The 25072-nt window shown below is 47.4% G+C and overlaps 1 protein-coding gene across 5 annotated transcripts in view; it reads left to right on the top strand.

Annotated features, from left to right (window-relative positions):
- Positions 1–25072, top strand: part of LOC137631814 (uncharacterized) — a 167287-nt gene that overhangs the window by 43580 nt on the left and 98635 nt on the right. The window lies entirely within an intron of this gene.

Genomic DNA, 25072 nt, shown 5'->3' with positions numbered 1-25072 from the left:
TGCAGAAGTGGTTTCAAGTCTGTCAACTGATGCCAAAGATTTGTTATTATTATTATTATTATTATTATTATTATTATTAATTTTTCAATATTAATCTTACCCGATAATCATGTAGCTGTCAACTCTGTTGCCGACAGAAATCTACGGTCGGGATACGCCAGCGATCGCTATACAGGTGGGGGTGAATACCACAGCGCCATCTGTGGTCAGGTACTCTAGTACTTCTTGTCAACACCACCTCAATTTTTCCTCTGTCGTGCCTCCGGCTAGACCTACATGGATACGCTGTTGATTCTGGAGTTATTGCTCACGATTTGGTGATGTATTTGCTCTAGAGTTTAGCCTTCGCTATTCAGGAAGCTATATCATTAGCTTAGCAAGTTTTTGGAATTAATTTGATTTAATTTTTTATTTAATTTTGGTACGAAGAGAGTATGAACTCTTTCACTTTTAAATGGCCGACCCTTCCCTTAGACGGAAGTGTTGGTGTCGAAGAGAGTATAGACTCTCTTAATTTTGCTTAACAAAGTTATAGATTTATTTTATATCTCTCCGCCTTTTATAGGCCTCTTTGATTAACTTCCTTTTATTATAAACTTATTAAAATTAATTTTTATATTTGTTTATATTCGACCTTTCCTAATAGTAGGCGGTCTTTTCTTGGAACCGAAGTTAATTAACTTTGAGCCCGTCATTTCGTTTTACCTGTTAACATATTATGCTATTTTAATGTTTTTGAAAGAATTTCTTTGATAGTCTTGTACTGTTTTCAAAGTTGAACTAACGTTTTGTTTTGTCTCTGCAGTTGTTGACGTTCAGAACGTTCAACTTGCGCTCTATCGTTACGATAGAGAGAGAGTCTATCACGGTGTCACGTTGTAGTAAGAGTAAACCGATTCTAGCGTTTTGTTCATTCTTTCTTAGCTTAAATGGTTCTATTCTATAAAGGAACTTTTTATTTGGGAAACCTTTCAGTTTTTTTCCTTTAACAATAATATGTTTTAACGATATATATAATTGGGCTCTTCTCTCAGGTGCTAAGTCAAGAGAGAGAGAGAGAGAGAGAGAGATAGAGACGGAGGGAGAGAGAGGAGGATAAACGTTTCGTTCAAGCGGGTAACGTTGTTATCGTTTTTGCTCTTCTCCCTAGTCTCTTTAGGGGAAGAAGGTAAACGTTTCTAGAGTTTTATTCTTGTTCTCAGACTTTATGCGGTGAGAGATTTTAAACGTAGTTTATTTGATCTAGTGTTTAATCTCTTTTCCAGCCACTGAATTATTTATCTTTCATTATGTTTTTCTGTTACATTGTAATACTGTTTTCGCAATTACTAACTTTTAATGAAGGATAGAATTGCGTGTTTCAGGTACAAACCACTTAAAGTTTCGAGTTCAGTGAAATAAGTGCAAACAGAAAATCAAAAGTGATAAGTGATAAGCGCAAAGTGTTACAGTGTTGCGTTCGAGGGTTCGTCTGTTCGTGCCAGTTGTTCGCCTAGTCTGGGACCTCTTACAAGCTCCCAAGCCCAGGGGAGAAGTAATGTCGAAGGACTTATGGGTTCAGCAGGCCTTGATCGACGAACAGACGTTTCCCTCCGTGGTTTCGGGTGTAACCAACTCACGTAGCCGACGTGATCACCCCACCCACACAAAGACGAGAGAGCCCATTTATTCCTCGTCTGCGGAAGAGGTTTCTCGCAGAAACCATGGACCAAATCTTGCAGCTTTTAAGTGCAAGTCGGTCCCTTCCGCGCAAGTCCAACTCCTAGGTGGTGCCATTAGCACTGGGTCAGTTCGGACTTGCTGCAGTACGACAACTGCACACCTCCCAGAGAGGCAAGGTGGTATCGCAACAGACAGTAACTCCGTCTGTTGCCGCACCAGCTGTTTTAGACCCTCAGTTTCAACGGACAGTAGCTCCGTTTGTTGTTGTCTTTCTTAAACTCTAGTGGTCTATGCTGCTGACAATGCAGTCTCAGCTTGCGGTGTTGATGCAGGAGTTTCAGGCAGAGAAGGTTAACACACCTCCTCCTGCGAGCGCTCCTCCACCTCTACGCAGTCCAGCCTGCCAGACGTATGATGTTGAGGTTCCTCAAGCTACCTCCATGCGTGAGCTGCCGCATTGGGAGTTGCCAGATACCAGCTCTGTGCAGCAACCTCCACTTTCCTTGAGGCAGGAGCCTCTTGCCACGCGGCAACCTCCTCAACAATGGGGGCAGGAGCCTTTTGCTTTACAACAACCTCCTCTACCCTTGAGGCAGGAGTATCTTGCATTACAACCATCCTCGAGGCAGCAACCTCTTGAGGTACGACAACCTCTACCATCCTGGAGGCAGCCACCTCAACTCTCGCAGCAGCCACCTCCACTTTCCTCGAGGCGAGAACCTCAACTCTCGAGGCAAGCACCTCAAGAACCTCAACTCGTGAGACAAGAGCCTCTCTCTGCGCAGCCACCTCAACCCTTGAAGCAAGCGCAACTCTTGAGGCAGGAACCTCATGCTATGAGTCAGCCACCTCCACTCTTGAGGCAAGAACCTCAACTCTTGAATGGGCTCTCGTGGCATGGTTGGTTTCGACCTGGCCTTTCATTAGAAGGGGCTAGCGTTCGATCCCAAGTATGAGGTAGAAATTTATTTCTATTTGAACACGATGTTGTGTTGATATTTATCCATATTGACTCATTAGGGGTAATTTGTATGAATTACTACCAATTGTGTCACGTGGTGGCCCGGGGAAATCTGGTAAAACTCGCTGGTAAAGAGACTGATGTCTCACCAGGTAAATCCTCGGACAGCTAGATTAGTGTCAGGTTCAGATTTCTTTAAAAAATCCTCCTCTACCCATGAGGCAGCCTCATGCTTATGAGGAGCCTCATGCTATGCGGCATCCTCCTCAAACCATGAGGCAAAGCCTCATGCTATGCGGCAACCGCCTCAACCCATGAGGCAGGAGCCTCATACTATGCGGCATCCTCCTCAACGCATGCGGCATAAGCCTCATCCCTTGCAGCTTGAGCCTCATCCCATGCAGCTTGAGCCTCATCCCATGCAGCATGAGCCTCATCCCATGCAGCATGAGCCTCATCCCATGCAGCATAAGCCGCACGCCATGCAACATGCTCTGCTTACCTTACAGCATGCTCTACACACAGCATGCTCTGCATACCTTACCGCATGCTTCTCAGTCACACATCTTTGGTTGTTGCCAACTCACTAGACTGTCAAGCAGTTTCATAACGTTGCCTTCTAGTCTGCTGCTTTTGCACCAGTGAAACCCTCACTGAGAGAACTTAGCTTTTCTCGGATATGGTTCCTGTAGATGAGCAAGTGCTATTCTCCCTCCTTCTGATTTTCCCTTGAGGACTCTGTCATTTGGAGAGGAGCCTTTAGCTGCTTAGCCTCCTATGGACTTTTATTTAAGCATAGCATGCTTCCAGGGAGGGTAATGGTTCCACTTCAGTCGCTAACCCCGTCTGTTACCACACCTGCTCCCATAGACCTTGAGCTGTGTTGCAAGACATGCAGTCCAAGCTTAGTCCTTGTTAGAGGATTTTTTGTTTACGGAGTCAGTGTGTCACTGGGAAGACGTTCAACAACCAGCAGAAGTGTCTTGTTGTGACGCAGTGCGGCAACCTCAGCAACCCGATAAGGAGTTGTCTGTACGACCCAGACAGTCTAGACAGCTTCGGGTTGTCACTGTACTTCCTCGCTTCCCCATGGTTGACAGTTCACAGACTGTGCAGCAGTACCATGATCTTGTGTCCGGCTCCGTCAGACGACTAGCTTTTAAGAGCTCCCACAAGTCGTCGCTGTCTGGAGATTCTCAGATGGACTATGGATCTGACCAAGGAACTGGGCCTCCTGGTCAATTTTGAGGAGTCCCAGCTCGTCCCATCCCAGACCATTGTCTACCTGGGTATGGATCTTCAGAGTCGAGCTTTTCGGGCTTTTCCGTCGGCCCCAAAGATACTAAGCCCTAGATTGCATCCAGAGCATGCTGAGAAGGAACCGATGCTCAGTCAGGTAGTGGATGAGTCTAACAGGGACACTTTCATCGCTGGCACTGTTCATCGAGTTAGGGAGACCCCACCTCCCCCCCTTCAGTATCATCTAGCGGCTCACTGGATAAAGGACATGACGCTAGAGACGATCTCAGTTCCTGTTTCCGAAGAGAGGAGGTCTACTCTCACGTGGTGAAAGAACAGCTTTCTTCTCAAGGAAGTCTACCTTTGGCTGTTCAGAAACCCGACCGCCGTCTCTTCTCTGACGCATCAGACACGGGCTGGGGTGCGACTTTGGACGGACAGGAATGCTCGGGAACATGGAATCAGGAGCTAAGGACACTTCACATCTATTGCAAGGAGCTGTTGGCGGTTCATCTGACCTTGATAAACCTCAAGTCCCTCCAGCTTAACAAGGTGGTGGAGGTGGACTCTGACAACACCACAGCCTTGGCTTACATCTCCAAGCAGGGAGGGACTCATTCGTGTAAGTTGTTCTAGATCGCAAGGGACCTCCTCATCTGGTTAAAAGATCGAAAGCTCACGCTGGTAACGAGGTTCATTCAGGGCGATATGAATGTCATGGCAAATCGCCTTAGCCGGAAGTGTCAGGTCATCCCCACAGAGTGGACCCTTCACAAGAATGTTTGCAGCAGACTTTGGGCCCTGTGGGGTCAGCCAACCATAGATCTGTTCGCTACCTCGATAACCTAGAGGCTCCCGTTGTATTGTTCTCCGATTCCAGACCCAGCAGCAGTTCACGTGGATGCTTTTCTGCTGGATTGGTCCCATCTCGACCTGTATGCATTCCCGCCGTTCAAGATTGTCAACAGGGTACTTCAGAAGTTCGCCTCTCGCAAAGGGACACGGCTGACGTTGGTTGGCTCCGCTCTGGCCCGCGAGAGAATGGTTCATAGAGGTACTGCAATGGCTGGTCGACATTCCCAGGACTCTTCCTCTAGGAGTGGACCTTCTACGTCTACCTCACGTAAAGAAGGTACATCCAAACCTCCACGCTCTTCGTCTGACTGCCTTCAGACTTTCGAAAGACTCTCAAGAGCTAGGGGCTTTTCGAAGGAGGCAGCCAGAGCGATTGCCAGAGCAAGGAGGACATCCACTCTCAGAGTCTATCAGTCTAAAGGGGAAGTCTTCCGAAGCTGGTACAAGGCCAATGCAGTTTCCTCATCCAGTACCACTGTAACCCAGATTGCTGACTTCCTGTTACATCTAAGGAACGTAAGATCCCTTTCAGCTCCTACGATTAAGGGTTACAGAAGTATGTTGGCAGCGGTCTTCCGCCACAGAGGCTTGGATCTTTCCACCAACAAAGATCTGCAGGACATCCTTAGGTCTTTTGAGACCTCAAAGGAACGTCGGTTGTCCACTCCAGGCTGGAATCTAGACGTGGTCCTAAGGTTCCTTATGTCATCAAGATTTGAACCTCTCCAATCAGCCTCTTTTAAGGACCTCACATTAAAAACTCTTTTCCTCGTGTGCTTGACAACAGCTAAAAGAGTAACTGAGATCCACGCCTTCAGCAGGAACATAGTTTTCACATCTGAAACGGCTACATGTTCCTTGCAGCTCGGTTTTTTGCTAAAACGAGCTTCCTTCACGTCCTTGGCCTAAGTCGTTCGAGATCCCAAGCCTGTCCAACTTGGTGGGGGACGAACTGGAGAGAGTACTTTGCCCAGTTAGAGCTCTTAGGTACTATCTAAAAAGGTCATAACCTTTACGAGGACAATCAGAAGCCTTATGGTGGGCTATCAAGAAGCCTTCTCTTCCAAGGTCTAAGAACTCAGTTTCTTACCTATTCAGGCTCCTGATTAGGGAAGCACATTCTCATCTGAAGGAAGAAGACCTTGCTTTGCTGAAGGTAAGGACACATGAAGTGAGAGCTGTGGCTACTTCAGTGGCCCTCAAACAGAACCGTTCTCTGCAGAGTGTTATGGATGCAACCTATTGGAGAAGCAAGTCAGTGTTCGCATCATTCTATCTCAAAGATGTCCAGTCTCTTTACGAGAACTGCTACACCCTGGGACCATTCGTAGCAACGAATGCAGTAGTAGGCGGGGGCTCAGCCACTACATTCCCATAATCCCATAACCTTTTTAACCTTTCTCTTGAATACTTTTTATGGGTTGTACGGTCGGCTAAGAAGCCTTCCACATCCTTGTTGATTTGGCGGGTGGTCAATTCTTTCTTGAGAAGCGCCGAGGTTAAAGGTTGTGATGAGGTTCTTTAGTATGGGTTGCAGCCCTTTATACTTCAGCACCTAAGAGTCGTTCAGCATCCTAAGAGGACCGCTACGCTCAGTAAGAAAGACGTACTTAATAAAGGCAGAGTAACGGTTCAAGTCGTCTTCCTTACCAGGTACTTATTTATTTTATGTTATTTTTGAATAACTAATAAAATAAAATACGGGATACTTAGCTTCTGTGTTAACATGTATGCTGGTCTCCACCCACCACCCTGGGTGTGAATCAGCTACATGATTATCGGGTAAGATTAATATTGAAAAATGTTATTTTCATTAGTAAAATAAATTTTTGAATATACTTACCCGATAATCATGATTTAATTGACCCACCCTTCCTCCCCATAGAGAACCAGTGGACCGAGGAAAAAATTGAGGTGGTGTTGACAAGAAGTACTAGAGTACCTGACCACAGATGGCGCTGTGGTATTCACCCCCACCTGTATAGCGATCGCTGGCGTATCCCGACCGTAGATTTCTGTCGGCAACAGAGTTGACAGCTACATGATTATCGGGTAAGTATATTCAAAAATTTATTTTACTAATGAAAATAACATATTATTATTTTTATTATTATTGTATGTTGATGGAGTGATGAGAGAGGTGAATGCTTGAGTACTTGGACGAGGATTGAAACTGATAGACGAGAATGATCATGAATGGGAGTTAAATCAGTTGTTGTTTGCGGATGATACTGTACTGTTTGGAGACTCTGAAGAGAAGCTTGGCCGATTAGTGACAGAATTTGGAAGGGTATGTGAGAAGGAAGTTGAGAGTTAATGTGGGTAAGAGTAAGGTTATGAGATGTATGAGAAGGGAAGGTGGTGCGAGGTTGAATGTCATGTTGAATGGAGAGTTTCTTGAGGAGGTGGATCAATTTAAGTACTTGGGGTCTCTTGTTGCAGCAAATGGTGGAGTGGAAACAGATGTACGTCAGTGAGTGAGTGAAGGATGCAAAGTGTTGGGGGCAGTGAAGGGAGTGGTAAAGAATGGAGGGTTGGGCATGAACGTAAAGAGAGTTCTGTATAAGAAAGTGATTGTACCGACTGTGATGTATGGATCGGAGTTGTGGGGAATGATTTTGACGGAGAGACAGAAATTGAATGTGTTTGAGATGAAGTGTCTGAGGAGTATAGCTGGTGTGTCTCAAGTAGATAGGGTTAGGAGCGAAGTAGTGAGGATGAGAACGGGTGTAAGAAATGAGATAGAAGCTAGAGTGGATATGAATGTGTTGAGGTGGTTTGGCCATATTGAGAGAATGGAAAATGGCTGTCTGCTAAAGAAGGTGAATGTAAGAGTTGATGGGAGAACTACAAGAGGAAGGCCAAGGTTTGGGTGGATGGATGGAGTGAAGGAAGCTGTGGGTGATATGTGGTTTAATGTCAGAGAGGCAAGAGATCATGCTAGAAATAAGAATGAATGGTGAGTGATTGTGACGCAGTTCCGGTAGGCCCTGCTGCTTCCTCCGGTCGCCTTGGATGACCGTGGAGGTAGCAGCAGTAGGGGATTCAGCATTATGAAGCTTCATATGTTGTGGATAATGGGGGTGGGTGGGCTGTGGCACCCTAGCAGTACCAGCCGAACTCAGTTGAGTCCCTTGTCAGGCTGAGAGGAACATAGGGAGGAAAGCCCCCCCCCCCCTTTTTTTCATTTTTTAAATGTCGACTTCCCCCAAATTTGGGGGAAGTGCCTTGGTATATTTATGTATGTATGTATGTATTATTATTATTATTATTATTATTATTATTATTATTATTATTATTATTATTTTTTTTTTATTATTATAATTATTATTATTATTATTATTATTATTATTAGCTAAGCTACAATCCTTGTGGGAAGAGCAAGCTGCTATAAGCCCAAAGGCTTCCACAGGGAAAATAGCCCAGAAAGGAAAGGAAATAAGGAAACAATAGATAGAATAGTGTACCTGAGTGTACCCTCAAGCAAGAGAACTCTAACCCAAGAAGAGGATGAATTTCAAGAAGTAGAAGATTTAGAATAAAGCATATATTCAGATCTCCCTGGACAATTCTATCCTGTTCGTAATACTAGGCAGGCAGTTAATTCTAATAGCCAGGCCTTCTCCATCATGAGTCTCAATACTACACAGTATTCTAGAAGTTTTATTCCAGCTGTTACCAAATTGTGGAATGATCTTCCTAATCGGGTAGTTGAATCAGTAGAACTTCAAAAGTTAAAAGTTGGAGCAAATGTTTTTTATGTTGACCAGGGTGACATGAGTCTTTTTATTGTTTATATATGACATATCTGTTTTTGACGTTGTTAATAGTTTATATAGGACGCTGTTACTGTTTTTAGAATGATATATTGTTAATTTATTCTCATCATTTATTTATTTCCTTATTACCTTTCCTCACTGGGCTATTTTTCCCTGTTGGAGCCCTTGGGCTTATAGCATCTTGCTTTTCCAACTAGGGTTGTAGCTTGGCTAGTAATAATAATAATAATAATAATAAGCTTTGAGCATGGGCAGGATGAAGTCCAAGTAAGTTACATCAAAAACTATTTGTGCTCTAGTGAAGTTGACGTTGTCATTGCAATTGCCAAAGTAAGAAGGATTTCTCATACTATTCGTAAGTCTCCATTAAAAGTGATACTCTCTAAAGTTCTATTAAATCTGAAAATACTTTTCATCTGATACTGTACTTGGTTATAAAACAAGAAGAAATAGTATACTTACTTTGGTAAAACAATTTATTATGAAATAAAAAATCCAATAAGTGTAGCAGAATACAATACAGCATTCTGAACAACTGAAATAGTTTGTGCTTTAAAACCTATTCAGTTAGGGTCAGGAAACTTTTGCAGTTATGATTCTACCCTTCTTAGTGCTGAAGAAATATTTTCTATTATTATGCAAGAATTTGACCAGAATTGTATTTTATCATGAAACTCCTCAAAGCATTGATTTCTAGTTTAAGCAAAAGGAGACTAAAACCAGTGATTAGGTTACTAGAATGCAAACAGTAGCCATATGTATTTTAAAGGAAGAAGATCGACTTGAGAAATGCACTTCAAATTATTACTGCTTTATCAGAAGCAACATGAATGCTAATGCGTCTCTTTTACAAAAACTGAGATCAAAATAGTTTAGTTGTTTCATATCAATCTGAAAGACAACTGCAGTCACTTGCTCAGAAATTAGGGAAATAGAATCTGGTTTTAAAATAACCTAGTCAAGGCAGTCCATTATTAGGAGCATAGTCAAAGAGTTCAAAATATATTAAGCAACTGGGGGAAAGACAGCAAACATCAAAATAACAACTGCTATAGAATCTGTGCACTGACATCTGTCGAAGCAGGGAGTGTATTTTCATCGTCAGGACTTTTACTCACAATACTGGAAACTGTTTCAGTTTTTTTTACATTCCTTTTATGTCAGATTAGCTGTGCATGAAAGAATCATATTTCTATGAACCTACCCTTATGTTCATACAATTGGCCCTCCATATTCAAGGGGGCTAGGTAAGAGACAGGCGCCATGATTGAGAATCCACGAATGCTTGCTGTGCCAGGGTTGGTCAACTCGCAGACCATTACCTACTTGTAGCTGACTAAAGCGTGGTTTACACAGTCACAAATGCATAAGGTTTGTGTACAATGAAGCGGCGGCCACAAAAGTGAGCGGAGAACAGACTTTCTTCGAACTGTTCGACAAAGGTGTTCGACAATCAAATACCCCATTCACATGTTCGAACATCTCTTCAAACACTTGTCTGTCGAACCTACCGTTTGGCAAGCAGGTTAAACAACTGGGTTCGAGGAACCGTTCGAACATGTAAACCTTTCTTAACACACTAGGTAACACACTGTACTTCACCACATTGTTTTCATGTGGTTTCTATCTTGGTATTGTAGTTCATACTACTTTTCAGAAGTAACTGTACATTATTAACACAGCTTTAGTATAAGTAAGATGACTCATAACTTGAAAGTCATTGCCTCACTACACTATGTATAAGTAACAACAAAAAACTTATTCATATCTAACAACATTCTCTGATGCTGTAAAACCTAAAATTGAAAACAAAAGTACAAAAATGCTTTAATGAATCACAATTATGTTTTTAAAAATCATGATTGTTCCAACACGGAGTACTTACCTCGAACTACTTTCTTAGGAGTACCTGGGATCTCCTCCCATCCGACCAGAGTTTTGTGTAGTTTACCCTACTTCCGTTTTCTGTAAGGGCTAACCCCAGGCGGATAGATATGTGCCCCGAGGCTAAGCCTGGGTCAGGGAGCGTTCTAGCTTGGGTCTCGACCCTCATTAAGTTCTCTGGTTGCGTCGCGATATCATCTCGACGCTCTCCTTAATTTCAGTGCGACCCTTTGTGTCCCCGACCCTTTGTGTCCCGCGTGGTCTCCACGTGGTATACCTGTGCCTTCCCTTTGTGTCCCCGCGGTCTCGTGTGTTAACCTTGTGCTTTCCCTTTGTGTTCCCGCATTCTCACGTGTTAATCTTGTGCTTTCTTATTCTTTCCCGCTGCGTTCCTGTGTCTAGCGGTGTATTGCTAGTGCGTGATGGAGCACCCCCGCCGTTGTCCTGGGCCTATGGCCGGGAAGTCGTGTGGTGCGTTCGTGTCCAAGCTGGAGGTAGACCCTCACTCCTTGTGCTCGTCGTGCAGGGGCAGAGTGTGTTCCCCGTCGGACACGTGCCCAGAGTGTGAATCGTGGAGTGAAGTGCAGTGGGTACGATTCGGTACGAAAAAGAAGAAGTCTTCCAAGAGGTTGCCCAAGAAGGCTAGCACCTCTTCTCCCTTGACGTCACCAGGAGAGCCTCCGGAAAGAGTTTCTCTACCACCTTCCCCTACCCAGAGTAGGGGCCGAGGTAAGTCTGTTGCGGGGAAGAAGCCAGTGGCTCTTCCCCAGGAGTCTGTTCTTCATGATAGCAGGGTAGCAGCTTCATTCCAGGCAAGCGGGGGTCCTGAAGGTGAGTTTAGTGGGGGTTCTATAGACGGTGCCCTGATGCTTGCGGGTCACGTCTCGTCGGATGACCCCATGTGGAGTAAAACTGTCCCTGCCTCTTCGCCCCCTTCATGGGCATGTTTTTCAGGTACCTCCGCAGTTGAAGGCACCCCCGAGAAGGAAGTCTCACCCCCCGTCAGATCACCTCAAATGGGTACCTCCGAGGACGCCCTGCAGGTCCCCATTGAGGTTGGAGGAAGGCCTCGGAACCTGGTTCCCCGACGTAGAGCGCCCACGCTCTCCCCCAGCGCCGCCGTCTTCATTACCAGACGTGTTTCTGCAGCCCACGCCTTCCGCGGTCCATCAGGTCGTTCAGCCGCCGGCTCTTCATGCCCCTGCCCCACGGACGAGTTACGGAGAGTCTTCAGATTCGTCGGTAGCAGCGGCCTCCAATTCCTCGTAAGGTGAATCCCGGAAGAAACCCCGTCAGAGGCATGAGAGGTCCCGGAGGAGGCATTCCTGTTCTCGCTCACGCTCCAGGTCTCGCCACGGAAGAAGACGATCCAGGTCCCCCAGGTGGAAATTCAGGAGGAGTAGATCGCCGGGGGAAGAATGGGTGGTTTATTCCCCGTAGTAAGCTCGTCGATTTTACTTCGGACCCGAGCACTTCAGGTTGGCGCCCTAGAGACAGGTCCCCGGAGAGGTTCACCTCCAGCCACAAGCTCGAACCTTGGAGGGACTCGGCCTCGCTGACCTCTTCGGACAGGCGTAAGACCGCGAAGGTCCCGACTCAATTCGCCCAGCGGAGGGACTCGCCCCTTCGGTTGGGCAGCCTCGTCTCGTCCTCCAAAGTAGCGCCTCAGCGACGGGAGATGTAGAGACGGCTTCCTCTGTCGGGCAAGCCCACGGAAGCCTGGTCCTCCACGACGAAGGACAGACCTAGGACGGAGGCCCTCGCCGCCACGGCAATGCCCGTCCTGCGTCCGGAACCTTACACAGAGGCCCCCGTCAGTGGAGCTCCGTCTAGAGAGGCAGGCCGCCAGACGGAGGACGCGGATGACAACGTAGATGGCGCAGCAGCGGAGGACTCTGCGTACAGGAGGGTGATAGGGCTCATTAGGAGAGACCACAGAATAGAAGAGCCCGAACCCTCCACCGAAGATGCCTGGCGCTCTAGCCTCAATAGGTTAATGGAGGCCCCCATCCAGCAAAGACCTTTGTTAGCTCTTCCGGTGGCCAGGGATGTGAGGCTCGGTAGAGCTCACGTCAACAAGATCGTGGCTAACAATGCAGATGCCTCCAAATCACAGAGTTCCTCAAAGTTGCTCCAGGGCCTGAGGTCCCAGAGCAAATTTTACCTGCCAGAGGGACAGCAGCCAGGGGCCTGCTAGATGGAAGCCTCCCTCGAAGTATTAGGCCAAAAAGCACCAGGAGACAGAGCCTCGACAGCCCCAGTCTGCTTCTCCCAATCAGAGGCGACTATGATGGAGGAGATGGCTAAGGACCTAGCCAACGTCGCCTCCTGGCTGGACTGGTGGGCGTCCGCCCTCGTAGGAATCCAGTCCTCCTACGACCTCTCAGTCCCGGGGAATCAGGCTCTACTGAGGGAGCTGATTATCTCGGGAGGTAGAGCTCTAAAGTTCTTATCCTACCAGTCCCTAGCCCAATCAGCCAACTGGGTTCTTCGAAGGAGGGACACTGCCCTGAATAGGATGACCAGACAAATTCCGGACAGGGAAGCGAGGGCCCTGAGGAGCCTGCCCCTGTGGAATGATGCTCTCTTCCTCTTGAAGGCAGCAGAGGAAATTATGGAAAAGGTCCAAAAACGTAAGGACGTGGGTGAACCCAGACGCCAGTCACTGCGGAGACCCATCCACAGAAGACCTCCGTCCGATGTTCCTCCTCCTGCTCGGGCCTCGCCTAGCCAGCCCAGGAGAGACGCCCCAACAGCTTCTTGGTCGCAGCCTTCGCAGCCCCTCCGTAGGGGAGCAGCTTCAGCCCCGCCCTCCTTTAGGACTTCCTACGCGGCCGCCAGGAGAGGACGTACAAGTCGATCCTCCAGAAGGAGATAGGGAGAGAGGCCCCTACTCCTGCCCAAGCCTCACTTGGGGGGATGCCTCAGACGTTTTTGGCAAGCATGGAAGAACCACGGGGCAGACCCGTGGACAGTTACAGTATTAAAGGAAGGGTACAGGTTACCATTCCTAGCAGAACCCCTGCCGCTAATTCCAGATCTTCGGGTGGAGTGGTTAGCTCCCAAGGACCCCTTGAAGAGGACAGCCTTGCAAGAGGAAGTCTCAGCGATGCTGGCAAAGGGAGCGTTGGAAACGGTACAGGAACCGAGCCCGGGCTTCTACAGTCGGCTCTTCCTAGTGGAGAAGGCAACGGGAGGCTGGAGGCCGGTCATAGACCTCTCAGCCCTCAACAAGTTTGTGTGCAAGACCGACTTCAAGATGGACACCCCAAAGTCGGTCCTGGAGTCCTTGAGGGAAGGGGACATCATGATGTCCATAGACCTCAAGGATGCATATTTCCAAATTCCAGTTCACCCCTCCAGCAGAAAGTACCTTCGGGTGAAATGGGGTGCCCAGACATTGCAGTTCAAGTCCCTCTGCTTCGGACTGTCCACAGCACCTCAGGTCTTCACGAGGGTCTTCGCAACAGTCTCAGTTTGGGCGCACGAACGGGGCATCCGCCTGATTCGTTATCTAGACGACTGGTTGCTGCTTTCATCCTCAGAGGTAGTACTGAGGGAACAAGGCGCGGAGCTACTGCAATTCTGCAAGATTCTGGGCATCACCATCAACCTGGAGAAGTCTCATCTGTCGCCCTCCACCGGGATGACCTACCTCGGGATGGTCCTGGATTCCCGTTTGGTGAGAGCCTTTCTCTCGGGGGAGAGGCTGGACAACTTGGACCAGATCCTCCGCCCCTTCATATCGGGACAGCCCAGGAGGGCGAAGGACTGGCAGAGGTTAATAGGCCACCTCGTATCATTGGAGAAACTGGTTCCCCAAGGAAGGCTCAAACTCAGAAATGTCCAATGGAATCTGAAGGAACTCTGGAACCAGAAGGATTCCCCCCACAAGGTGGTTCCCGTTCTCCCGGAAACGAAGGAAGCCCTGGAATGGTGGCAAGACCGAACGAACACCTTCAAGGAGATGCCCTTCGCAGCCGAGCCCCCCGAAATGCTCCTATTCACAGACGCGTCCAAGGAGGGGTGGGGTGCCCATCTCCTCGGAAGGTCAGCAAGAGGCAGTTGGACGGAGGCAGAAAAGGCCCAACACATAAACGTCCTAGAGATGAGGGCAGTTCGAAGGGCGTGCCTGCAGTTCGTCAATCTGCTCCGGGGAAACACCGTGGCACGGATGTGCGACAACGCCACGGCGGTGGCATACATAAAGAGGCAGAGAGGACTGAAATCGAGGGAGTTGTGCGATCTCACGTTAGAACTTCTGGATTGGGCCGAGTCAGAGCAGATCACAATCACAGCGAGGTTCATTCCAGGAAAAAGGAACGTCCTGGCCGACGGCCTCAGCAGGATGGGACAAGTGGTAGGAACCGAGTGGTCCCTGCACCCAGAGGTAGCCAAGCTCATCATCCAGCAATGGGGCTCGCCAGTGAAGGATCTCTTCGCAACAAGACTGAATACAGTACTCTACTCCCCGTATTCTGTTCTCCTGTCCCAGACCCAAAAGTGGCGTTAGAGGACGCCTTCCAACATCCCTGGGACAATCTAGATGTATACGCCTTCCCCCCTTTCGCGATGCTCAGACAAGTGCTCAACAGGGTAAGGAGGGACCACAACCTGAGGATGACTTTGGTAGCGCCCTGGTGGCCGGAGAGAGAGTGGTTCGCGGACCTAAAAGAACTAGCGTGCCTTCCGCCGTGGCCTCTCCCGGACAGACCGGACCTTCTCCGGCAGCCCCACTTCCAAAGGTTCCAAGAGAACCCTCGGTCCCTCTGCCTTCACGCGTGGAGGTTATCGAGCGTCTCCTGAGGAAGGAAGGCTATTCAGCAGGAACGGCAGAAAGGATGTCTGGATATCTGAGGCGTTCATCGGCAGCGGTATACCAAGCTAAGTGGGCCACTTTCACGAAGTGGTGCTCCTCCAGGAACATCAAGCCTCTGAGGGCCTCCATTCCGGAGATTGCGGACTTCCTGGTATACCTCAGGGACGTGGTCGGTATATCTATTCCAGCCATCAAGGGAGTCCGTGCGGCCTTAGGCCAAATCTTCCTCCTGAAAGGCATCGACCTGGGGTCCTCGAGGCATATCTCGATGCTCATCAAGAGTTTCGAGCAAGCGTGCCCCCCTCAAGCCGTCAGAATGCCGCAATGGGATGTGGCGAGGGTCCTGAAGATGTTAAGTGAACCCCCGTTCGAACCCCTGAAAGACATTGTGGACAGGGATCTCACCCTCAAGACTGTTTTTCTACTGGCATTGGCTTCAGCGAAAAGGGTGGGCGAGATTCACGGACTGTCTTACGAGGTCTCACACTCGAAGGGCTGGCATGAGGTTTCCTTCAAGTTCGTCCCGACTTTTGTAGCGAAGACCCAGAATCCAGCAGTTTGGGATCCCAGGTTTGAGGGCTTCTCTATACCAGCAATTCCTCGTTCAGACAACCCGAAGGACTTAAAGTTGTGCCCTGTCAGAGCCGTAAGGAAATACCTGGAGAGGACTGCTAGACTCCGCCCTGGTATCAAGAGCCTTTTCGTCTCTACAGGTACAGTGAAAAAGCCGGTCTCGAAGAACACTATCTCCTTCTGGTTGAGACAGGTGATTATCAGGGCTTATAGTAGTGCGGGCGTTCCCCTGCCGGGTAAACCCAGGCCCCACGACATTAGGGGTCTAAGTACCTCCTTAGCTTTCGAAAAGAACATGGCAGTGGGTCAGATCCTAAAAGCTGGCACCTGGGCTAATCAGTCTACCTTCACGGCTCACTATCTGAAGGAATGCTCGAGGAAGTCCCTAGACGGGTTCTCAATAGGAACAGTCATCTCCGCGCTCCAAGCGATTTAACGGCATAGCCCCAGGTACAATCGTGGGTAGTAAGACCAAGAGACACAGGTTCGTTTCCCTAACCCCCTTGCTCTTCCTTCCCCCTCTTCCACTCGAAGATAGACTCAGGTAGCCCCTGAGCCAGCTCTCAAGACACGTGATCATCGAAAGGACATGTATCCAAGGAATTCTTGCACAGGTGAGTTACTTAGACACTAACATGAGATCTTTGTATAGTTTCTCCTATGTTTCGTTTTCTGATCAGCTCTGAACTTAGCCCCCTATCTAGGTTCCACTCATCCTGCTTAGCTAGGTCTATGGGTCGAGAAGGACACTCCCACCTCCTAAAGTGTAAGTCTCCTAAGAAAGTAGTTTGAGGTAAGTACTCCGTGTTGGAACAAATCACAAATTTTAAGCAATTTGTATTTTTCCTAACAGTACTTACCTCGAATTACTTTCGGGTAATGGCCCGCCCTTCCTTCCCCGAGTGCCTTACTAACCCTTTAGGTAACTAAGCTACCAAGAACTTACTGAGGGTCGAGACCCAAGCTAGCACGCTCCCTGACCCGGGCTTAGCCTCAGGGCACGTATCTATCCACCTGAGGTTAGCCCTTACAGAAAACGGAAGTAGGGTAAACTACACAAAACTCTGGTCGGATGGAAGGAGATCCCAGGTACTCCTAAGAAAGTAGTTCGAGGTAAGTACTGTTAGGAAAAATACAAATTACTTAAGATATGTGATTTTTAAAAAAAAATGTGTTAAGGATTTGCACTACAGTTGGTCAGCTGATTACCGAATGCTGTGTTTACAGTTGTTTCCATACTAACAAATCTTCCGTTATTTATGTGGATTATCTTTCAGCGGCAGCTGAAGGTAGCCATTAGACTTTAATTGTGAGGTGACTAGGAGTTAATTATATTATGTCGATAGTATTCGTATTAGTTTCGGCGATTTAGGTAACCGAACCTTGCTTACGCTAGGCGCCCTAGCCAAGGTGTTTCAGTTTACTTTCATGCATGATATAATAAGCATTCTTAGTGTTATTAAATTTAAATGAAGCTATTAGGCAATTTATACATGTAAGGTATATCGATTGCATATAAATATTTCCTCTTCTAAGATAGTACAGGTATACGAGAGAGCTTCGATGATTTAGGTAGTCGATTCTTGCTGCCACTGGGCTAGTAGCCTAGTGGCTTTAGTATACTTTCATACATATTCCCCGGTTACCCTCGTGTATTGTTTTATCAATTCAGGGGGGGATAGATATCTCCTAGAATTATCATATAAAGCAATACCCGCCTCCAGTGAAGATTTAAGGGTAATCCCTCCTTCCCTCTGGGTGTAGCTTTAGGCTACAACCCTAGTAAGTCGTGCCTTGAGTTGTCATTCAGGCAGGACTAGGCTAGGGTTTTTCTTCCCCTTCCCTTAGCTGCAGATGGCAAACTTTGGGTTTAGGTCAGAACCTCAGAGTACATAGTTGTGTGCCGGCAGCTGGTCGGCAGGGTGAATAGTTATTCCCTTGTCGGATTACTCTGCCGGCATAGGAGGCTAGACCTCCCTAGACTGCACTTGAAGGGGTTATATGATTTTACCCCCTTCTTCCTGTGGTCTAGTAGACTAGACCTGTGCTTGCAGACCCTAGGCTGAAGAATAAATATTCTTCTGCCGCCTAGGATGGCGCCGGCACTGAAACTCTGTTTCTCTCTTGTTTAGGGGTGGCAGCTAGATAGCTGCCGGCCCCTTAACTGTATTGGCAGACCCTAGGTTGGAGAATAGATTCTCTCCTACCGCCTAGGATGGCACCGATACCGAAACAGAGTTTCCTTAGGGTATGATAGGACCGGCAACCTGCCGGCTCCTTTCACACCTTATACAGGGCCCTTTTCCCTCCCCCCTCTGTCCTTTAGCGATGGCCTAGCCATCACAACCCTTTGGCCGTCGTCCTACAATCTCACCGCTTGCCGGCAGGTTGTAGGGGGCTTCTGCTTGTAGTGGCCTAGTTGCTCAGCTTTCCCTTATGGACGCAAGGCTCCGGGAGAGCTGTGCCGGCTGGACCAGCTGCCGGCAGAAGATCCCTTTGCTATAGAGTGTTCTTCAGTCCTCTCTTGAACTGCCATTCACAAACCTGTGTCCGGCAGAGACCGACAATGGTGGTGGATGGATGAAAGCCTGAACATCTTATATTCTCCCCTTCCATTTGAACCCTCATTCCGGAGGAAGGAAGTGAGACAGCTCTTACATCATCCTTCACTCCTTGCTTTTTCTCTCTATCGGCTAGTGCCGCCAGGTACTAACCTAACTGGCGACTGCCGGCCACTACCCTAGCCGGCAAGGTGCTGGCTGGACTTGTGCGCCGGCAGCCAACGAGCCGCTGGCACAACTGACTTGGCCGGCAAGAGCCGGCCGAGTTCTGATTACCGGCCATTACCCTGTCTAGTAAGATGCCGACTGGACTAGTGCGCCGACAGCCGGTGACCCGCTGGCCATCATCCCAGCCGATGATGCACCGGCTGAACTGTGCCTTAGGTGCTAGCCTTGCCGGCTAGAACTACAATATATGACTATACAGTAGCCAGTATATTTGCAGTATAGATCATACTGCAAACAGAAAACTATAGTATAAAAGTATACAGTAGTTAAATTTCCAACATACTCTTTGTGTCCAGGCGAAGTCTATTGTTGAGACCATACTAGATAAGGAAGGAATTCTCTTTCCATATACTGATAAATGATCAGTTACGAATGACCCTCATTATTAATCCTTTTGGAAGTTGGTGTTAAGTTACACTTATCTATCCTTATAGGTTAGAACTCTTCCAATGGGCCTCTTGAAGAGGATAACCCTAGGCTTTAATCTTGAGGGAGGTCACAGCAATTGGCTGGGCAGGAAACACATGTATGTGTCTTTCCTAATTCATTTCTAGCTTACCTATCCTAAGCTATATGCAATAAAATAAAATGAAAAATATTATTAATAATATTTATTAGTTTATTTAGTGAGATGAAATACCTTATACTCATTTTGTTTTCCTCTCTTTACAGGAGGACCATGTGAAGTGCCGTAGTGTCTTCTGCAACGTCCGGAGCAAGGACTTCTGCGGCCAGGAGGAGTGCAGGACGCATTCCCACTGTTCCATCGCCAAGGGACCTCTCAAGTATTGGGGCACCCGGGTATGTAATGTGTGCAAAGCCTTGGTTACTGAGGCCTTTGATGACCCCAAGACAATGGAGTCAAGGGATGCAGCACGGAGTTCGCTGTGTAGATGGGTTCGTGGCTTCCAGAAAAATGCCACGGGGCCTTACCTTCCGAATGAACGGATGAGGGCCTATCTGTTCCCTAAGGCATCTGCAGATGCTGTTATACCACAGCCTCACCCTGAGATCCCTTGTGTCCAGATTTCCGTAGATACGGATGTCTCGGATGCGATGAAGGACATCCATCTAGACGAGAGGATGTCAGAGGTGTCAGAAGACACCAAAAAGGACCTTCTTGCGGAAGGTCAGGAAGAGGAGTCTACGTTGGCTCTGGAAACGGAAGAGGATGAAGTCGAAACGGTGTCTGTTTTGTCGGTTCCAGCCCCAGAACCAGTGCCCTCTACGTCCTCTGCTCCTCCATCTGATGAAACAGGGAAGACCCTGTCTACCCTTATGTCTATGATGGAGAGGTTCCACAAGCAGAGCGAAGAAAGGGAAGCTGCATTGAGGAAGGAGATACATCAGCTTGCAGCATCCTGTGGGTCTCATAGGAGACTCAATGTGAAAGATCTTCCCTCGTGCTCTGAGGTAAACCTATGGAGGCATGCAGAGTACATGCCAATCACGAATGGGAAGATTTTCATCTCAGAAAAGCTGGGAGGTTACCTTATCGAGGACATCCAATTTTGGCCCAGCTTTGAGTCGTATCCAGACTGCTTCGTCCGTCTAAAGGCGGAACCCGTGTCCAAAGAGGAGACAGCCGAAAGAGGTCATAGTGCTTGACCATGCAAAGGATCAAGCTTTATTGGCTAGCAGTCTGAAGGACAGGGGCTTCACTAATTCTAAGGTGCCAGCCCTGAGTAAGAAAACTAATTCTAAGGTGCCAGCCCTGAGTAAGATACACCCTTCCTTTTGTTGCGCTAGCTACAATGGCCTTTTCCTTTGCGGAAAAAGGGTTCAAGGCGGTGATGAAGGCAGTGGAAGCTGGGAAAACTTGCCCTACACTTGAGGAGTGTAGACCCCTTTCCCTAGCCCTGCCTACAGATCACAAGGACTGGAAGGATATACAGCTTACCTTCTCAGTCGGGAAGTTGGAGGCGGATATTGCTGGATGCCAGTTCAGTGAAAACCTCCCTAAGTTGTCTGACTTTCTCCTGCGCAGAGAGCAGGAGACGAAGGAAAGGCTTTCTGCCTCTCTGTCCCTCCAGACCACTTAAGAGGCAATGGCCAGTGAACATAGATCCCCAGATATGTTTATGGTCGTGGCCAAAACACATTTGGCAACCCTGGTCAAAGACTTCTATGGTTTTGTTAGGGCTAGAAGGGCTTGCAGGGAGTTCGTGTTTGCTTCGGCTGCGGTAAAACACGAACCTAGGAAGCTGATATCTTCCAATATCTGGGGAAAGGACCTCTTCCCGAGTGAAGTAGTCAAGGAAATAGTCGACAAGGCCGCCACGGAGAACAGGAACCTTCTCCAAAAGTGGGGTGTGTCGGCTAAGAGGAAGTCTTCCCCGGATGAGGGTCCCCAACCGAAAAGGAAGACAAAGAGGCCAAGGTTGCTCTCTCGCCTCGCAAGACAACAACAACTTCCCATGACCGCAGTCCCCCAGATGGTGGCACAGCCCCAACCCACCTACCAGATGGTACCCTAGTAGGTAGCGACTCTGTCACCAGCCTTCACTCCCGCCTATGAGAGGCAGACCACTACCTTTTGCCCTAAGGGTAGAGGGTCAAGTAGAGGTTCCTCTAGACGTCCCTCAAGAGGAAGAGGGGGTAGGGGAGGACGCGGTCAAGGAGGCAAGCCCTCCGGACACCAGAAGCAATGAGATGCTTCCGGTAGGTGGAAGACTCCGACTATTCCGGGATCGATGGACCTTCGATCCCTGGGCCCACAGCCTGATGAAGAATGGACTAGGTTGGAGCTGGAAGACAGCTCCACCATCATTTCCTCAATTCTTCCAACACTCCACCCCATTCTGGAAGAATATACCCGAGAACTCTTGAGCAAACGGATGATAAGGAGGGCAAAGTCCATCAAATTTCAAGGAAGGATGTTTTGTGTTCCCAAGAAGGACTCAGACAAACTCAGAGTCATTCTGGACTTGTCGCCACTCAACAAGTTCATAGAAAATGACAAGTTCAGGATGCTGACCTTTCAACACATAAGGACCCTATTGCCCAAAAGGGCATACAGTACACAGTCTCCACAGACATGGCAAATGCCTATTGGCACATTCCGATCAATCGCCAACTCTCCTCCTACCTAGGATTCAGGCTACAAAAAAGAAAGTACGCTTTCAGAGCCATGCCCTTCCGACTAAACATAACCCTAAGGATCTTCACGAAGCCTGAGATGCAGTCGTTCAACAACTACGCCTAGAAGGTGTCCAGGTGATGACCTACCTGGACGATTGGCCGGTGTGGGTAGCATCCGAGATGGAATGCATGCAAGCATCCAAGAAAGTGATCCAGTTCCTGGAACATCTGGGATTCAAGATCAACATCAATGAGTCTCGACTATCTCCAGCTCAGAAGTTTCTATGGCTAGGTATACATTGGAACTTACAGTCACATCGCCTCTCCATTCCTTTAAAGAAGAGGAGAGAGATAGCGGGATCTGTCAAGAGACTACTGAAATCCGATAGGATTTCAAGACGCCAATAGGAGAGAGTGCTGGGTTCCCTTCAGTTTGCATCAGTGACAGACCCAGTGCTAAGAGCGCAGCTAAAAGATGTATCAGGAGTCTGGAGAAGATACGCATCAAACGCTCAAAGAGATCTAATAAGACTGATGCCGATCCGACGACGATCACTTCTCAAGCCATGGTCGAAGGTCAAGAACCTGAAGAGGTCGGTGCCTCTGCAACTGCCTCCACCCTCAGTCATCATCCACACGGACGCATCAAAGGAAGGATGGGGAGGTCACTCTCATCAACGGAAAGTCCAGGGAACTTGGTTCTCTCTATTCAAGACCTTCCACATCAACATTTTGGAGGCCATGGCAGTCTTCCTCACACTGAAGAAATTGTCCCCTCGCCCTTCAGTCCACATAAGACTGATTCTGGACAGCGAGGTGATAATGAGATGTTTGAATCGTCAAGGTTCGAGATCACCTCAACTCAACCAAGTGATGTTAGCCATCTTCCGCTTAGCGGAAAAGTAGAGATGGCACTTATCAGCAGTTCACCTTCAAAGTTTCCACAATGTGATGGCGGACGCTCTATCCAGACTAACGCCGATAGAGTCAGAATGGTCCCTAGATGCAAGATCATTCTCCTTCATCTTACATCAAGTCCCAGAACTGCAGATCGACCACTTCGCGACGAGCGACAACAAGAAACTACCTTGTTATGTGGCCCCATACGAGGACCCTCTAGCGGAAGCGGTGGACGCCATGTCCTTCAACTGGAACAGATAGACCAGGATTTATCTGTTCCCTCCAACCAACCTGCTGATGAACGTCCTCAACAAGCTGAGATCTTTTCAAGGAACAGCAGCCCTAGTGGCTCCCAAGTGGCCCAAGAGCAACTGGTTCCCTCTAGTATTGGAATTGCAGCTGAAGCTGATTCCTCTGCCAGACCCAGTTCTAACTCAACAAGTACAAAAGTCGACTGTCTTGGCTTCATTACGGAAAACCCAAGACCTTCATTTCATGATTTTCTCTCCTTAGCAATAAAGGAAAGGTTTGGGATCTCGAAAGAAAATATAGACTTCTTAGAGGAATATAAGTCGAAATCTACCAGAAGGCAATATGAGTCGTCTTGGAAGAAGTGGGTTGCTTTTGTCATGGCAAGAAAACCATAAGAAATCTTAACAGATTTCTGTTTATCCTTCTTTATTCACCTTCATGAACAAGGTTTAGCAGCCAACACGATAACTACGTGTAAATCTGCCTTGATTAGACCTTTGCTTTACGCTTTCCAAGTAGACTTTTCTAATGAAATCTTTAACAAGATTCCTAAGGCCTGTGCTAGGCTTAGGCTTGCAGCATCTCCAAAGCCCATCTCATGGTCCTTGGATAAGGCTCTACACTTTGCCTCAATGCTGGACAATGAGAACTGCTCTCTGAAAGATTTGAGTCAAAAAGTTATATTCTTGTTTGCTCTAGCCCCGGGGGCTAGTTAGTGAGATAATGGCCCTTTCTTGGGAAGAGGGCCATATTCAGTTTACGGAAGTGGGAGAACTGAATCTCTTTCCTGACCCAATGTTTCTCGCCAAAAACGAGCTACCCACCAGGAGGTGTGGTCCCTGGAGAATCTGCCCTCTGAAGGAAGATGTCTCGCTGTGTCCTGTAGTGTCTAAAGGTCTATCTTCGTAGAACTTCAGACTTCAGGGGAGGACAGCTCTTTAAAGGGGAAACATCGGGCTCAAACTTATCCCTGAAACAACTAAGGGCGAAGATCACCTACTTAATTCGCAGAGCGGATCCTGACAGTACACCCGCAGGTCATGATCCTAGAAAAATTGCTTTGTCATTGAATTTTTTCCAATTTATGGATTTCAAGCATCTTCGCTCGGATACTGGATGGAAGTCATCCAGAGTGTTTTTCAAATACTACACGAATCAAGTGCAAGAATTAAAAAGATACATGGTGGCAGCAGGTAGTGTACTAAAACCTATCGCTTAGTGCTGCGAGGAACAGTGGATTAATTGGGACTATATTCTATAGGTTGTACATGTTGGCACCTTACAGTGCAACATGGTGAGTGAAATGTCACCAAGGTGACATTTTGGACTGTTCCAGTGACTGAAGGTGAAGAAACATAGACTTGACACTAGTGCCGTGTGTTTTTACAGTGTAAAAGACAGACTTTCTCAGAAATGTATTAGAAAATTATTGAATTTTCAATTGAGTGGCATGAACGATTGTTTTCTTTCAGATGAAACAAGTATTTCTGGTCTGGCCTGCATTTTCTATGTTTATTATTATTCACTTGCATTTTTGTGTTATTATGAAATGTATGCTGAATTACTATTTATTGATTGCCAATAAATAACTGATTGATATTTGTGTCTTATTTCGCCCCAAACCTATATAATACAGTAAAGTTATGTACGAGCATTACTTTTTTATTCCTTATTATTCTGCATAATAACATAAGAACAACTGAAGTAACTTTGTTCCTCAATGTATACAAACCTTTTCTGCCCATGCATACCTTGTTTCGACATGGATATAAACTTGTCTGTTGTGGTATACAGCTGAGCTGACATACCTTAGATGCTATGGTGGCCTATGTAAACCTTTGTTCGTTTCGAAAATACAAACTTCGACTTGTTGAGTATACAGCGAGACCTATATGCCCTTTTGTTGCTAGGTTGGTCATATGAAATATGCAAACTTCGAGACTTTTTCCTGAGTCTAGTATGACTCTTCCCTGTGGGGGCAGTAAGCACTAACATAGTTCATGATTAGAAGCAATGACGTATTACGGTAACGTCATAGGTCTCTAAGGTCTAAAGCGACCGAGGAAATATTGTCTTGAGGTTAGGGCACAATTGCAAAATCCACAGATACATTAATGCTCTGGTAAACTTCCATCAGGACGACATGACCTGAACCCTAAAATTCGCTCAAAATCTATTTTTGGGTGAGATAGCCATGTCGTCCTGATGGATCCGCCCACCTTTCCATGAAAAGGCCTTGGCAGGATACCTCCCAAGAATACTGTATCTGTAGCACCTG

The sequence above is a fragment of the Palaemon carinicauda genome, chromosome 40 (genome assembly GCF_036898095.1).
Source record: "Palaemon carinicauda isolate YSFRI2023 chromosome 40, ASM3689809v2, whole genome shotgun sequence".
NCBI lineage: Eukaryota > Metazoa > Arthropoda > Malacostraca > Decapoda > Palaemonidae > Palaemon > Palaemon carinicauda.
This window is presented reverse-complemented; position numbering and strand designations above follow the sequence as displayed.